Source organism: Chiloscyllium plagiosum, unplaced genomic scaffold (genome assembly GCF_037043375.1).
Source record: "Chiloscyllium plagiosum isolate Xiang-an unplaced genomic scaffold, Cpla_swu_hap1 HiC_scaffold_47, whole genome shotgun sequence".
Lineage (NCBI taxonomy): Eukaryota > Metazoa > Chordata > Chondrichthyes > Orectolobiformes > Hemiscylliidae > Chiloscyllium > Chiloscyllium plagiosum.
In genome coordinates, this window is record NW_028270185.1 from 32,843,380 (window position 1) to 32,848,497 (window position 5,118).

The window sequence follows — 5,118 nt, forward strand, 5'->3', positions numbered from 1 at the left end:
TCTTTAATTGTGAGCATCATAAAAAGGCTTTTTATTTGCCAGCAAGAAATAAATATGTGATTAACCTTTGTTCGTTTCATGTATAAGGACACTGAGACTCCTCTGCACTGCACATCTTTTGCGTTTCTATCTATTGTAATAGTAGTGTGTCTTTTGATTCTTCCAAACAAAGTATATGACGTCGCATTCCCGACATGAAACTGCATCTGCCAAGAATACTCCAATTGTTGGAGGGAATCCTGAGGAACAGAATGTACATGTATTTGGAAAGGCAACGACTGATTCAGGATAGTTAACATGGCTTTGTGCGTGGGAAATCGTGTGTCACAACCTTGATTTGAGTTTTTTGAAGAAGTAACAAAGAAGATTGATTAGGGCAGAGCAGTAAATGTGATCTATATGGACTTCAGTAAGGCGTTCAACAATGTTCCCCATGGGAGACTGATTGGCAAGGTTAGATCTCATGTAACAGCAGTGGACCTAACACCGACCCTTGTGGTACGCCGCCAGTACATGGATACCAAGAAGAACATGTTCCATTAACTACAACACTGTTTTCTATTGGCAAGCCAATTACTGATCGAAGCTGCAATCTCTCCCACAATTCCATTCCACCGCATTTTGTATAATAGCCTATTGTGGGGAACCTTATCGAACAACGTTCTGAAACCCATATACACCACATCAATCGGTTTACTGTAATCTCCCTGTTTGGTCACTTTGTCAAAAAAGTCAATAAATTCGTTAGGCAAGGCCGACCCATCACAAAACCGTGCTGACTGTCCCTGATCAGATTATTCTTTTCCAGATGGTCATAAATCCTATACATAATAACCTTTTCCAACACGTTACCAACAACTGCAGTGAGACTCACTGGTCTGTAATTATCAAGGTTGTCTCTGCGACACTTTTTGAACACGGGAACAACGTATGCTATGCTCCATTCCACAGGCACTATTCCTGTAGAAAACGATGATTTGACGATCGATGCCAAAGGCTCATCAATCTCTTCCCTTGCTTCCCAGAGGATACTAGGACAGATCCCATCCAGCCCAGGGGACTTGTCTGTTATCACACTCTGCAGTATTTTTATCACCTAATCCTTGTGAACCTCAATCTCTAGTACTCTGGACGCAAGTATCTCAGTATCTTCCTCGCCAACATTTTCATTTTCTATAGCGAACACTGTCGAAAAATATTTATTTAGCGCTTCCCCTATCTCCTCTGACTCCACACACAACTTCCCATTATTATCCTTGTTTGTCCCAAATTTAACTCTCGTCATTCTTTTAATCCTGACATACCTATGGAAAACCTTAGGGTTAACCCTGATCCTCTCTGCCAACAACTTCACATGTCTCCTCCTGGCTCTTCTCAGCTCTCTGTTTAGATCTTTCCTGATATCGTTGGAACCCTCGAGCGCTCTAACTGAGTTTTCACATTTTGTCCTAACATGAGACTTCTTGTTCTTCTGACCAGGAATTCCACTTCCTTAGTAAACCACGGCTCACGGGTTCTATATCTTCCTCCCTGCCTGACAGATACATACTTATCTAGGACACACAGGAGCTTTTCCTTGAATAAGCTCCACATTTTAATGTGCTCACCCCCTGCAGTTTCCTACCCCATTCTACGCTTCCTAAATCTTACCTAATCTTCCTAAATCTTGGGACTTGTGCCTCACAACACACTTCACATTCAACAACCAGATATACGAACAAATCAACGGAACACCCTTGGGCTCACCGATCTCGGGACTCATGGCAGAAGCCGTAATGCAAAGATTAGAGCTGTCTTTCCGCAAATTCAACCCAAACACTGTTTCAGATACGTGGATGACACCATTGTAATCATTAAAAACACGGAAATAGAGAAAACACACAGGATCATCAACTCCACACTCACAGGAATCCGATTCACCAGAGAGGAAGAAAAGGGCAACCAACTCCCATTCCTAGACGTGATGGTACAGAGAACACCTAACGGAGAATTCACCACAAAGGTACACAGGAAAGCCACACACACAGACCAAGTCCTGAATTATGAGAACAACCACCCCAACATACACAAACGAAGTTGCATCAAGACACTATTCAAAAGGGGCACAACACAATGCAGCACACCAGAACTGCAAAAAGTGGAAGAGGAACACCTATACAAGGTATTCGCCGAAAACGGATATCCTCGCAATTTTATCAACAGATGCGTAAGGGATAGACCACGGAAAGAGGACATGCCACAACCCAAAGGACTAGCCACACTACCACACATCAAGAACATCTCCAAACTGACAGCCAGACTACTGCGACCACTAGGACTCTTAACAGCACACAAACTAACAGCCACACTCAGACAACAGCTTACCAGAACTAAGGACACGATATCCAACATGAGCAAAACTAATGTAGTATACAAAATCCCATGCAATGACTGCACAAAACACTATACCGGACAAACAGGAAGACAGCTAACGAACCGCATCCAGGAACATCAACTAACCATGAAACGAAGCGACCAACTATGCATAGTCGCCACACACACAGACGACAAGCAACATGAATTCGAGTGGGACAACACTACTATTATAGGGCAAGCCAAACAAAGAACAACCAGGGAATTCCCAGAAGCATGGCACTCATCCACAAACTCCATCAACAAACACATCGACTTGGACCCAATATACCAGCCACTGCAGCGGAGAGCTGAAACTGACAACAGGAAGCGGCAAGGACAGGCCACCATAAATGCCGCACGAAACACCACAGAAGCGCTTCACAGGAGGTTCCCAAGCACTGAGGATGCCACCTAGACAGGGGACGAAACGTTTCCAACAAAAACTTCCAGCTCGGCGAACAGAAACACATCATTGTCTTGAGTGTTCCAGAGTTTTTCATTGTCCCAGAGTCCAGATGAAGTTTGCATTCCTCACGTACGTGAGCGAGAATGACTTCAATGTCTCAGATCAGTTCCTGTCCCGAGAACATCAGAGTCAATGTCCCGTCCTCTACTCTTCATTCTCCTCTGATTCCATTTCCCAAAGAGTTTCTCAAGATTTACAAAGCTGGAGCCTAAATTATATGGTTTGCTTCCTAAACATTTTTTCAACTGCCAACTGACAATATTTTCACAGTGTCTCTTCACAATCCTCTGGCTTGCACCATGTCCAGGGATGAGAAGTCCCGTTTGGTGGAGAGATTCCCGAGGCTGATGAGTTTCACTTTGGAACAAAAATGGTTAAGTGGCGATTTCCTGCGGTTGTTTCTAATGATGGAGAGGGAGCGGTGGGGAATGAGCACTTTGACGAGCAGGAGGAAGTGTTGCCACTGACCCGAGTCAGAGAACAGTGGACAGGGATTAAAGGAATCTAATGAAAAGCAGCACTTCTGCTCAGGACGTTCAATAACAGCTGCAGAAACCCGATGTGTCGAGCAGTGTATCTGGAAAGAGAAACAGAGTTAATGTTTTAAATATGGAACATTTCTGATGAAGAACTCGAGTTTCCCAAGTCTAATCAAATTACCGGCCTGGTTCACAAAATAGTTTTTCTGAATTTTGAGCGATAATTGTACCAGCAGGAATGCATTCATAACGTAGTCAGCAGGATTCGAACCTACGTGGGGAAACCCCAATGGATTTCTAATCCATCGCCTTAACCACTCGGCCATGACTACAGATGGCTCAGGCGGGTTGAGCATAGACCAAATCAGCCGTAATCTCATTGAAAGCTCTCGCTGTCTTGATGAGCGAAATGCTTCCATCTCCTTTCATACCTTTGCTGTCATTTGGAAGGTGCGAGACACCAATGTAAAAGAAGAAAAGCACAAAGGTAGTAAAAGATGTTTGCAGGCAAACTGAGTCAAAATTTTTTATTGAAAGGAAAATCACACTTGGCAATTTGCCATATCTCTTTGCGAACATGACCAGCAGAAGTAAGCAAAGGAGCTATTGATCTCAGTATTCTCGGACCTGAAGCAAACAAAATTTAGTGACATATTCATTTCTTTTTCTGGCGAACTAAATGATCTTTCCTGATGGTTACAATGAAAGAGATGGTTCCCAATAAGAGACAGAGATTAATTCGCATGTAGATATATTTCAATGGGACACGATTCATTTTCAGTCCCTAATTACCCCAGAGATGGAGGAGGTGAGTTACTTTTCTTCACTCTTCAACTCCTCAGCACGGAGGTACAAACATGAAACCGCTAGAGATGGAGTTCTTGAATTGGGAACCAGAGACACTGAAGAAACTAGGCTAAAGTGAGGACTGTAGATGCTGGAAACCTGACTTTAGATCAGAGTGATGCTGGAAAAGGACAGCAGGTCAGGCTGCATCCGAGGAGCAGGAGAGTCAACGTTTCTGTTGCCAGTCATGCTCCGCTGCACAAACAATTTTCGTTTTTGGCTCAGATTTCCTGCATCTGCAGCTATTTGTTTTATGTTTACCTTCATAATGTTTTGGACAAAACCAACGACCTGCCAGCATCGGAAAATCGGCAGACGTACTGGAACACCGATATGTTTGCTGAATAATACAACCATTCCATGAGCGGGAATACGATCCGGGCCACGGTGCTGAGAATACCGAATCCTCACAAGTAAATAACAAGAGAAGGCGATAGATACTATCGTACATGGTGTAAATAAAACACCCTGTCTGAACATTTTCGTTGCAGATTTTTTTCATATTGTCTTCGAAGATTTACAAAGTGGGAAAAGGCCATTCCGCCCGTGTGCATTGCGGCTAATCAGAGAGCCATCTATTCTAGTCGCAGTTTCGAACTTTGGCCCAAAGTCTCACGTGTTCTAATGTTTCCAGGTCAAATGTCAATGAGGTTATCCTATGTTCTTACATGTCACAATAATGGGACAGAAGTATAACGAATTGTAACTCTTTTGAGGAACTCATGCTCATTTTCACCCACAGAGGGAGACACACCAGAAGATACCGCCAAACAGACGGAAGTGTCCGTTGTGGAGAGCTGGAATTTGAAATGGACAATAGGACAAATGCAGGCTTTTCATGCGGAAGCACAGTGGCGATGTCCCGAGAAAACTTGACAGGGGAGCGTCAAAGTATACCACGGTTAAAGCAAAACACTCCCCCTCAAGCCAGGT

At 43.6% G+C, this 5,118-nt stretch overlaps 1 non-coding gene across 1 annotated transcript; it reads right to left on the reverse strand.

Moving 5' to 3' along the window:
• Nucleotides 1–3,589: 3,589 nt before the first annotated feature.
• On the reverse strand, nt 3,590–3,671 carry trnas-aga (transfer RNA serine (anticodon AGA)). The gene has a single exon. It is a non-coding gene; the product is annotated as a tRNA-Ser (tRNA).
• Between the last annotated feature and the right edge of the window lie 1,447 nt (nt 3,672–5,118).